Source organism: Oryzias melastigma, linkage group LG23, assembly GCF_002922805.2.
Source record: "Oryzias melastigma strain HK-1 linkage group LG23, ASM292280v2, whole genome shotgun sequence".
NCBI classification, from domain to species: domain Eukaryota; kingdom Metazoa; phylum Chordata; class Actinopteri; order Beloniformes; family Adrianichthyidae; genus Oryzias; species Oryzias melastigma.
In genome coordinates, this window is record NC_050534.1 from 19,820,021 (window position 1) to 19,831,176 (window position 11,156).

The window sequence follows — 11,156 nt, forward strand, 5'->3', positions numbered from 1 at the left end:
GCTTACATGATAACAGTAAGAAAATGGAAAGCTAAACTCATAAAGTGCACACTAATCTGGTTCCAACTGATCTGGAAAATTAAAAGTAAGAGGAAAAAAATGCTTTTAACAATTTGATTAACTGAATATAGTCAAAGATACCTAAATTCTTATTATAAAACAACATTAATTTTACTAACAATATTACACTCTATATACTAAATAAAGTAGAAGATTGACTTTGACATTGATTAACTTACATTTAAAAAAAAGGTAAATAGCTGAAAACAAAAAGAAGATGCAGGAAAGCAGAAAGACAGTGGAAAATTTGATTTTATTTTTTTACATTTTTGGAGCTAGAGATATAAAAATAAGACAATGAATAAACGAATAAATAAAGTACCATATAAGTATACGCCATTTACCACCCCACAATATTATGTATGCAGGAAGAAGTTGTAACAATTTAGACAATTATATAGACTACATTTTTGAAAGGATAAATGAAGAGGAAAATGTGAATTTACAGAAGATTTTGAGAGAAGGATGCTGATGAGGATTTAGCTCAGAGTTGAAATCTTTTCCCCAACAGCTGTTTCAGTTAGTTTATTATTCACCAATATCTATTTTTAGAGATTTAAAAAAAAAAAAAAGCCATCACATCCCACACAAACAGAAATTAATCATGCCGAACCGCTTTACGGGAAATCATACTCCAAACCCCACAATCCCGTCACGAGACCCAACTGAAAGCAGAGGAAATCCAGACTCCTCCGTCTGAAAAAGGAAAATGAAATGCCGAGCCGGGCTAAGGAAATAATGTAAAAGCTATTATCAGCATAAGCTTTCATCAGCTCCACATTCAGACGTGTTCAATACAAACTGATTCTCTCATCTGGCACGTTCCAGCCTGAATGCTGGGCCATAATGAAGAAGAGAATGAGAGATCACTTCCAGTTGAAGACGTGCATCAGCATATTTACTGATGAGGTGAAGGTTCCTTCACAACAATCAGCGCGGCGCCGTCAGGAGCTGATCCCTTTAATTCCGCCGCCGTCTCCGTGCCGCCGTGTTCCTGTCCACTCATTAGTCCTCATTTTCCTGCTTTTTTTCTTGAATCAAATTAAGATTTTTTTTGGACTGCATCCATCTATCAGCCTCAGTATTACTGTCGCTGAATTCAAATCCAGCCTCCTCATGCAATATTCAAAGCAAATCTGAATAAAATATATGACAATACAATATTCAAACTATTCAGAATACATTAGCCCTGAATGAGGAGGAGTTCATGTCAGGCTTGTCAACCAGGAACTATTAGGTGTTCTGGAAAAAAAGAGGGGGGGCTGTCAGCTTAAAGACTAAATTTGACAAAAATGTGGTTTTTCCTCCTCAAAGGAAAGTAAAAGTGCAGCTCTGTCAGGAGGGTTGATGCATCGGGGCATGACAGAGGACAAGAACTATGCAGAAGTTATTTGGAGGAATAAAGATGATTGAAGAAACCTTTAAAAATGAAGGAATTGAGATGTGCTCGACGTGGTTACACACAAACTTCCAAGAAGTTCAACTTACAGCTCAAAATACGCAAAAGAAATTCATTTCATTTAACATTTGATAGTTCATTTTATTAATTAACTAAAGAACTTAATATTTTCTAAGTATATAGAAAATATGTTGATGTTTTTTTTATTGATTTCTACATAAATGGTCTACAGAGCCAATAAAGGGACATAGTGAAAATGAATGAATAAAAGTACTGGTTTATGGTGGGAACCATATAGTATCTGGTGGGCAACATGTAACATCTGGTCAGCACCACATAATATCTGGTGGGCACCATATAGTATTTTGTGGATACCATATAGTATCTGGTGGGCACCATATAGTATCTGGTGGGCAACATGTAGTATCTGGTGGGCACCATGTAGTATCTGGTGGGCACGACATAATATCCGGTGGGCAACTTTTGTATCTGGTGGGCACCATCTAGTATCTGGTGGGCACCGTGTAGTATCTGGTGGGCACCGTGTAGTATCTGGTGGGCAACATATAGTATCTGGTGGGCACCATGTAGTATCTGGTGGGCACAATATAGTATCTGATGGGCACCATGTAGTATCTGGTGGGCACAATATAGTATCTGATGGGCACCGTGTAGTATCTGGTGTGCACCGTGTAGTATCTGGTGGACACCATGCAGTATCTGGTGGACACCATGTAGTATCTGGTGGGCACCAAATATATAATTGGATGCGCTACATCACAGGAAGTAAAAGAAAATCTACAAAGTAAAGTGTCAATGAAGGTTCTTTTTTTTAAAGTAAAACTACAGTGTTTTTTTTTTTTATAGAAGAAAATCAAACCGAACCTTAGTTTACTGAAATAAATTCTAAGAAAATGATTTTGTTTTACATAAAGTCTGCAACTAGAATAGAAATATAATGAATATGAAATTAAGAATATGACAAAAATCTCATTTATGTTACGTCATGTCTGCTAGCATTGTGGAGAAGTCGTACCGGAACACGTCTGTAAATTGTTCATCTTTACTGTGGGAATTTTTTAGCTTTTCCTCAAGACGAAAATAATCTGTAAAACATGTTTTTTGTTGTAAACAATGTTGCCAGTTTAGATGAAAGGACAGAGTGTTTTTTAGTATGAAGGTGTCTTCATTTACTGTCATTGATCTACTGGAACTGTATTTAGATAAACTTTAAGGACAGAAAAAAGAACATTTTTTATGATTTTTTTGTTAAATGATCCAAGACAGCGGCGATGTTTACGTTTTGTTTACTGCTGGAGAGTCAACCAGGAAGTTGACGTAAAAAGTGTGAAGTTGTTCAAAGCTATAAACACTATTTCTTCCATTTTAAATCTTTGTGTTTTTATCCGATTGTTGATTCTGATCTCCTGTTTTTAAAAAAGACTAAGTAGTTTGATCTGTGAATCTCTGATCTTGATTTGTGAATTGGATCGCCACCTGAGTAACAATTTCAGCCTCAAAGTTTCAAAGGCGAGCGGAAACCACATCCCGTTTTGTCTTCTTTTAAACGAACAAAACGCTGAATAACTCGAGCTAAACTGGTCTTCTTTGAGCCGCACTCTCAATGCTGGATTAGAGGCTGAAAAGGGAATTGTGATGCAAAACGGAAGGAACCAGTTCTGTTTGTTTAGAGTATGAAGAGCTGACATGCTTTGCAGCTGCAGCTCACCTCTGAGACAGAGCGACGCCCACACGGATGGAAAGACCACAACTTAAAGACACAACAAAGCATTGCAAATGTGTGATCTTGATTTCTTACCTTAAAAGGACCGTTTCAGGCAGGACCACTGGACGGGATTTGTTAGATTGGTAGGGCTGCCACTATTAGTCGACTAATCGACGACTAATCGACTAATAAAATAGTCAACGACTAATTTAATAGTCGCTTTAATAGTGCTCCATTTAGAGAGCGCCATGACAAATCTTTTGTAATCATTTGAGAAATTAGATTCCTTTTCGGCTAACTTAGTATTTAGCAAAATCCATTTTATTTTTTAATTTATTTGAGTATCGGCAGCTGTTTTTTTTTTTTCTTTTACTAGTTTCTTCTTCTTTTTCTATCTTGTCTGAAGCTCTTAGCCTTTTGGATCCTCCCTTTAGGGGGCGCCACAACAAATCTTTTAATATCTAATCCCATGAATCTTCCTCACTCAGACCACCAACTCTCGTCTCCTCCATATAAATCCATGAACCTCCTCTTTGGTCTTTGGTACAATAGATGACCGAGTTGTTTTGATTGTAATTTAAATAAAGGTTGACTGATTTTTTTACAGACGAATTCTAGTTTAGTATTTGACTACATTAGGTTGAGTTATGGAGGGATTATCCTTCGGTCATGTATGATGTAGTATTAGGGTCACTATGAAAGAACATAAATGAATATACTTATACGACTTTATTCATTTATTTCTTTACTAAAATACTTTTACGACAAGCTAATTCTTGCAAAATTTTGACTTTTTTTCTTATGCTTTTACGACTTTATTCTGCTATAAGAAAGAAATGAAAAAAAATTACGAGAAGTCATAAAACTATGAGAAAAAATTCAAAATTGCAGAATTACGACTAAAAGTCAAAAAAGTTTTAATTTCATTAGTTAGAAATTTACTCAATGAAAGCCATGTAGTTACGAGGCAAAAGTCTGTTTACACAAAGAAAATGTAAACATCAAAAAATGACCAATATTGTGTTTCAGCACGAGAAACGTTGCATCATAAGCGTTTATTTTATTATTTGTTACCTTAATAAGGAAATACTGTCGTTTAATGAGTATTAATGTAAGAGAAGAATTTGCAGGAAGCGTGGCCTCTTCAGAGGAAGATTCCTGTTTATTTCCACGCTGTCGGCAGTGTAGTTGCAGAGGTCCAAAAGCGTCGAGGCCCACAGTGTAGACTCCCACGAAGCTAAAGCCTCACAGCATCACCATAAATGGCCATAAATTGATGGATTAGTCGGCACAGAATGTGCATTGAAGCTATTTTGTAAAAAGCTTTTTCCTTGTACAATTATGACTTTTCTAGTATTTTTACAGATTTAAAGTTTATGTATATTCCCAACTTTAGACCTCATCTCAAACCTACTAGAATTGGGGGAATTATTTCTAACTTCAGACTAATTCTGCTAAACTTTTTACAATAAATGCTGAAGGTTTTTTGAGAAGAAGAATATTATGATATAAACTTAAAGACAAAAAGAAGGGCATGATTAGCAGAAGCCAGAACAACAGGTAGTCCACAGGTGAATCGAATCTCCTTTAATGCCGTCGTCACAGGAAGCTGTGATGAGTCAACATACTTTCAAACTCCGGCAGGACATGAAACAAAAACACTTCAAAAAGCTGTAGTCACATCAACAACAGGCGGATGAGCGTTTTGAATACACAGTTATGTATTAATAGACATGCTTGTTATTGGATTAGAGGCTGTTTGTGATAGGCATCAGCGCAGTTCAACAAACGGTTTATTATTCCGGCCAAACTACTTCCTCTGAGTGAGGTTATTATCAGTCCTGCCTTCCTCTGGTCCCTCTATAACCCTGACAGTCCCCCGAGCGTTTACGCAACACCGGCGTATGGTTTATAAGGTCCAAAAAAGAAGAAAGTAGCTCTCTGAAATTATGTGTTGACACAGCAACTTCATTTTAATGAGAATTTTATATGAAAAGGCAAACACAAAGAGCTGGTCTTTGTCAGAGCGCAGGAATTTATCAATAAAACACAAACTGCCCCGTGAGGCAGCAGCACTAATTAAGCTACACAAAATTAGCAGTGTAAAGTAGCAGGATGGAAGAAACACCAGGAAACAACTTTGCCAATTTTGGAGATTTGCACCAGAAGAGATTAAAAATGTAAATGTTTCCCTGCAGCTACAGCAGGAGGTTCTGGGCTTTTTCAGAGGAAGAACCAGACTTCTAACAACTGGACCGCTCTTTCTTTGCTGAGGCTTTTGTCTAGTTTTTGCTCTCAGGTTTGACTTGAAACAAGAATTAAAGACTCATGGAACTCTAACTAAGAAGGAGTCTAAGATGAGTTCCATAGACGAGCAGAGGCTGTGTTTTGTATTAAACCTTAGTTGCATTCACAATCCGTACTCAGGGTTTTTGGATGGTTCTGGTTCGTGGAATGTCGTAGAAAAGAACGGACGCATTTTATGTCCAGGCGTGTCAAACTCAATCACACAAGGGGCCAAAATCCAAAACACACCTTAGATTGAGGGTTGAACGGGATCAACATTTATTGAACACTCTAAAACTACATTTTTTAAAACTTTAACTTTTTCAGAATTAGCTAAAATATTAGCTAAATGCCAAATTAGGCTATAAAACTAAAAAAAGCTTAGGTTAGCCAAAACAGCTAGCATGTAGCTGAGAAAAAGCTAAACTTCAAAATAGCTTAAAAACTGTAAAAAAAGACTAAATTACCCAACACTGCTAGCAAGTAGCTGAAATATTAGCTAAACTCCAAAATTGACTAAACCTGGAAGAAAGCCTCAGCCTAAAAAGCCTCCATGCTACAGTTATTAGTACGGTCTGAGTATTGGACCATCACACACCACGCAAAATACTGCAGGCCTGGTCTGTGTACAAGATACAAGATACTCTGATTGTCTAACTTCCTTATTTTTAACAGGCTGTACAAGAAACGTAAACTAATCACCTATTATGCTAATATTGATAAAATGTGGATTCTCTATTGTTATTATTACTACCATCCACTATTTATGCAATATTACATGCAACTTACTATTGGCACGTTTGAGTTAAATTTCAATAACAATTAGTTGCTGCTAGAAGTTGGAAACTGGGGAATATATGAGGTTCTGTCCTCTATTTTGATCATTTATTCTTTTCTATTAGTTCTAAATACCTCTATTTGGTGCAGTGTGATTCGGGTGTTGTACCCTTGTCCCGCTCCCCTCCATATATTTTATGAGAGAACTGAGACAAGTGTGTTGAAATATAAGTCTATATAAATAATATTGGATCACGAAAACAACACTATTAGTGCAATACTTGAGTGTTGTTGAAGTGTTGGCTACAACCTGTCCGTGTAGTGACAATGTGAGAACATTTTCTCTCACCTGGCTCAACAAGTGCTCTACAACATTGAGATTTCATATGTACCCAGTTCAGGTTTGACCATTTTTTGCCCGTATCCACCATTAAAAATTGGGGCAAAGACATTCAATGATTTTTGATTTCAGATTAGAAATGCAAAGATTAGGATCCGACAGTTTTCCTTGTAATGAGCACGACATTTTTTTATGCAAGGTAATTGGTTCTCAAAATCTTAATTATCTATGTGATAGTCTTAAAAAAAGCAAAAGCAAACTAAAAGGGATATTATTTCACAATAATTGAAAATGTTAATGGAAACGCAGCTAATGGTAGATAGAAAAAGACGTTTCCTTGCGTTTCCTCCCTAAAAGAGTCGATGAGTTCACCGTTTCCCACTCCTGAAACAGATGCTCTTCAGCATTGTTGCACCACAGAGACATGCATGACCAGTGAAGGTCCTCTTACCTGTTCAGTGTCGAGGCCTGTTGAACTCAGATGACATGAAGCACCTCACTCCCTACAATAAACAACAAAAGAAACAAATTTAGAATTTTTCCACATTTATTTCCAGCTTTCTAAACAAAAATGTGTCAGTCTAACAAACGACCGATTGTTTTTACATAACTTAAATAAAAAATGTGGTCATCCAGGTTTTATTATTTCAGTTCCTATGAATGAATCATCTCTGAATTAAGTGAAACCTCACCCCAAAAAGTGAAATATCAATGTGTCAAATAAAAAAACTATGCATTTTATTAGGTGGTGATCAAATATGGATGTTATTTCCCCCTTAAAATACAAATAAAAATTGATACTCAATAGTACATACATTATTCCAACATTCACTTTACATCTTTGTATGCCAACGATCTACGTTCAGTTCGACTTTCTCGTCTTTCCCTTGAAGAGCAGTTCAATATTTGACTCAGAGTTTGAACTTTTTTTCACATATTGATATGATTTAAAGTCTCAGCAGGTAAAATTTGCAGGTGAACTCTCCTTAAACTCTGAATCCTTCCACGAAGACACAACATGAACTTCCTTCACCTCAGAAAAAACCTGTGATATTCATGCAACAAGTTGGCAAAATTCAAAATTAAACTTTACAATTTGTGCATAAATATGTCCAGTTTAAGATTAAATAGATGCTGCTGAAATAATCACAACTATTCAGTTCACAGAAGAAATAATACATAAGTCAAGAAACCAGAAAAGGCAGCAACTCTAGTCCTTTTTTAAGCGTTAGTGAACTTTTGACCTTTTAACCTCGACTTCAAAAGTCTAAAATGCTTTTATAAACTATTTCAAGCACGTTTTACCTTTTTTTTCAAGCTACATGAATGCTTCAGCCTTTAAGAGTTCAGTAGTTTTTGAATTTTATCCTGATTGGAAGGAAAAATGATTCTAAAAAGTGGATTAAATGTTTTACAAAATGTGCACCAGTCAGACTACTATTAATTTTCCAGCTTCTGTTCATCTTGTCCGCGTGGCTGAACTCTACTATCCAGACTTTTTTGTGGAAATTCAAGTAAAAGACGAGAGTTTAGCGATCAAACTTAATAAAGATGACGTTAATTAAAATGAGTTCTTTCAGCGGCGCTACAACAAAGTAAGCCTGTTTTAATGAATGCATTCATGTTTCCGTCGTGCGTTTGGCCTCTTCGCACTCGTCCGGGTCTCATCTTCACACAACAGTCGAATGTTCAGCTCACACAGCACTGATGGAAAAGATAAAATCAGCTCATTTAAACAGTTTCATTATGGCTTTCCCGTTACATATTTTACAATTAAAGAAAAAAGGTTTTTGTTTACACAAAAACTGTTAACAATTCCGACAGCTATTCAAACAGGATCATCTTTAAAACTATATTCAAAGCATTCCCAATGGTGATTATGCCATACAGCCATACAGCTTATTTTCTACATCACAAATACAATCTTCTTCAAACTACATTTTTTCGTCTGCTCCCGGTTCACAATTTGAGTAAAAAAATAGTCAAAAATAAAATTGTAATTTTAATTCTTTATACATATGCTCTTTCGCATTAAAAAAACTGACACAAAAACATGTTAAATCTTAATTTTCTATGGAATTATTCTTCATTTAGGCCGAGTTTTCAATAGACTGTAGACCTGAGGAAACATGTGGTCATGTGACCCATCAGGTTTCAGACTAATCACATCCCTTCTTTTCATAAAACAGCAACATTTCAGGGACAAACTGCCTTTGAGCTGCGAGGACACGCCCACTAAAGCCCTTTAAGAGCTCATGATTGGACGGCCACATGTCACTAAGTGAACTGACCTCACATTTTTGAAAAATTTTGTTGCAAATATAAATAAAATGTACATTTCATCACCAATTCTGTAATATTTCAAGTGTAATCCTGTCTGTTTCCACGTTTTCTGGTTCGGTCTGATGCAAATTGCTTTTAGGGGGTGGAGTCAGACATAAACTCCACCCCTTAAGGTGCAGATGAGCCGATTATTTGAAGTGTTCCACTTTATGAAGCCAACACAAGGAAAATACAGTCAGACGGGAAGAAAAATACAAATAGAGCATTTCACTCATATAAATACACAACAAATTATTTGTAAACACAGAGAAAAACACGAATTTTTGGAATGAAAAATTATAAAAATATATAAAAAATTAACAAAGCAGAAAAAAAGGAAACTATGGGCATGTCACAAGTTTTTTCAAACACAAAATCTTTACAATATATAATTTCTCTGTACATTTTTGCTTTGTTAAACAAATAAAACTATTTAATTTTTTTTTTTTGCTTAAAAAACAAGAATATCCTCAAAAATCAGATGAAGGTGGTGCACTAACTGCTCATGGCTGCTGGGTGTGGATACATGAAGTCAAAGCGATGACTAACTCGATTTTCTTCAGGGAATTACGGGAGAAATTCCAGCACCGAGGCTGTCGGATATAATCTGCTTCTTCTGCTCTTACGTCATTTTCAGAAAGATCAGGAAAACACAAAAAAAATGTACATCCGAAGGATTCCTAGTCAAGTGTTAAGCCGGTTTTTAGAGGTAACATAAGATGTTTGGTAAATCAAAAAAGAAGGAAGAAGAGATGGACGGAGAGTGGGACAAAAATGTGTTTGTCAGTCACTGATTCCGCAGGTAGTTTCACTTAAAACGATGAATTTGGTCAACTTTCCTTAACTGAGAGACAGAATGGAAAAAAGAGTCCAGAAAAATCAAAAAATTTTGAAGCATTTATGTAAGTAATGGTACAGAAAATAAGAATTTAGTTCCTACAAACAAACAAAAAATATGTTCTTCTTTATGTTATTTTATTAATTACACCTGTTTGAACCGGTTATCTGTATAAAATACATCTAATGCTTCGTTTCAAACTCCTACCCTCAGGCGTCGCTATGCAAGTTTTAGGTCTATGTGCAAATTGTGCAGCCTTTGAACGTGCGTTAAAAGTCAAACCAGTTGAAGTTTGACCAATCAGGGACTCAGGTTTGGTTCTGTTCAAAACATGAAGGTATGGAGGGATTTTTGTGCCACCAAATTGCAAGCAAAAGTCACAGTTTTGAGATCAAAATTTTCTAAGTTGCAAACAAAATGTAAAAATCATAATTTGCAAATAAAAATATTTAATATTTGCTTCAAAAAACTTTTTTTGAGTCTTCAAACTTTATTTTTTTTGCTTTCAAAAAATATTTTTGCGATTTCAGCACAAAGGTTTTTAGTAGCGTAGTGCCTCATCTCGCCTTCGCCCCATCTTATTTTGAGAGGAGGGAAACGGGCCAGAATGGTTGAAGACTTTAGAATTTTGACTAAACAGCGCCGACAGAAAGTCTGCGTCGGTCCCCAAGCATGGCAATGCGAGGCAGAGACACCTGATTGGATAGAATTTAGACCAATCAGGAGGCTGTTCGGGGTGACACAAGCGTAACAGAGAAGATATTGAACTCAAAATCAAAGATAGGGCGAAAGCGAGATGAGGTACTACGCATCTAAAAACGTTTGTGCTGCAATCACAAAAAAATGTTTTGAAAGCAAATACTTTTAATTGTAAATTACGATTTTTTTTCTTAACACTTCACATTTTGTTTGCAACTTGCAATTTGGTGGCACAAAAAAATTCCTCCATACGAAAGTGGAAACCGTTTGAAAACTGATCATGAAGGAGCAATGAATCTTTTGGGTTTGTCCTCGGGTGGTTCTCCATGTCTTTCATATATCGGAATAAAACTAAAAAGCAAAACAATGGAGCCAGATTCCATAGATTTCCATCGCTTTACATTTCGTATCAAACTGTCCACTGTGAGTTCATGCGCTAGTATCGGGTAGCAACAGTCCAGTGTGAACACCGTACGCTAAAAGTACGTTCAAGAACTCACATTCAGCGACTGTTTAAACCACATGACATGCCGGTCTGTACATACCATAAGAGAAAATGACTTGTAGGGAATAAAACACGACTATTCTTCGATTTCTCGTCAACGTTACGCTCATATCTCGTGTTTACTGCCTCCAAATACCAAAGAACGGCTTTTGCAACCACTAAAGATCTGATTGCATATCCTCTAAAGTTCACGCCTCACTTCTA

General features: G+C 36.1%; 1 protein-coding gene across 2 annotated transcripts in view; it reads right to left on the bottom strand.

Moving 5' to 3' along the window:
- The window catches only part of plxnb2a (plexin b2a), a 186,851-nt gene that overhangs the window by 118,805 nt on the left and 56,890 nt on the right, over window positions 1-11,156 (bottom strand). For both annotated transcript variants that reach the window (XM_024284789.2, XM_024284767.2), the window contains exon 2: window positions 7,040-7,091. The gene's annotated coding sequence lies outside the window, so the exon portion shown is untranslated. The remainder of the gene's footprint in view (window positions 1-7,039; window positions 7,092-11,156) is intronic.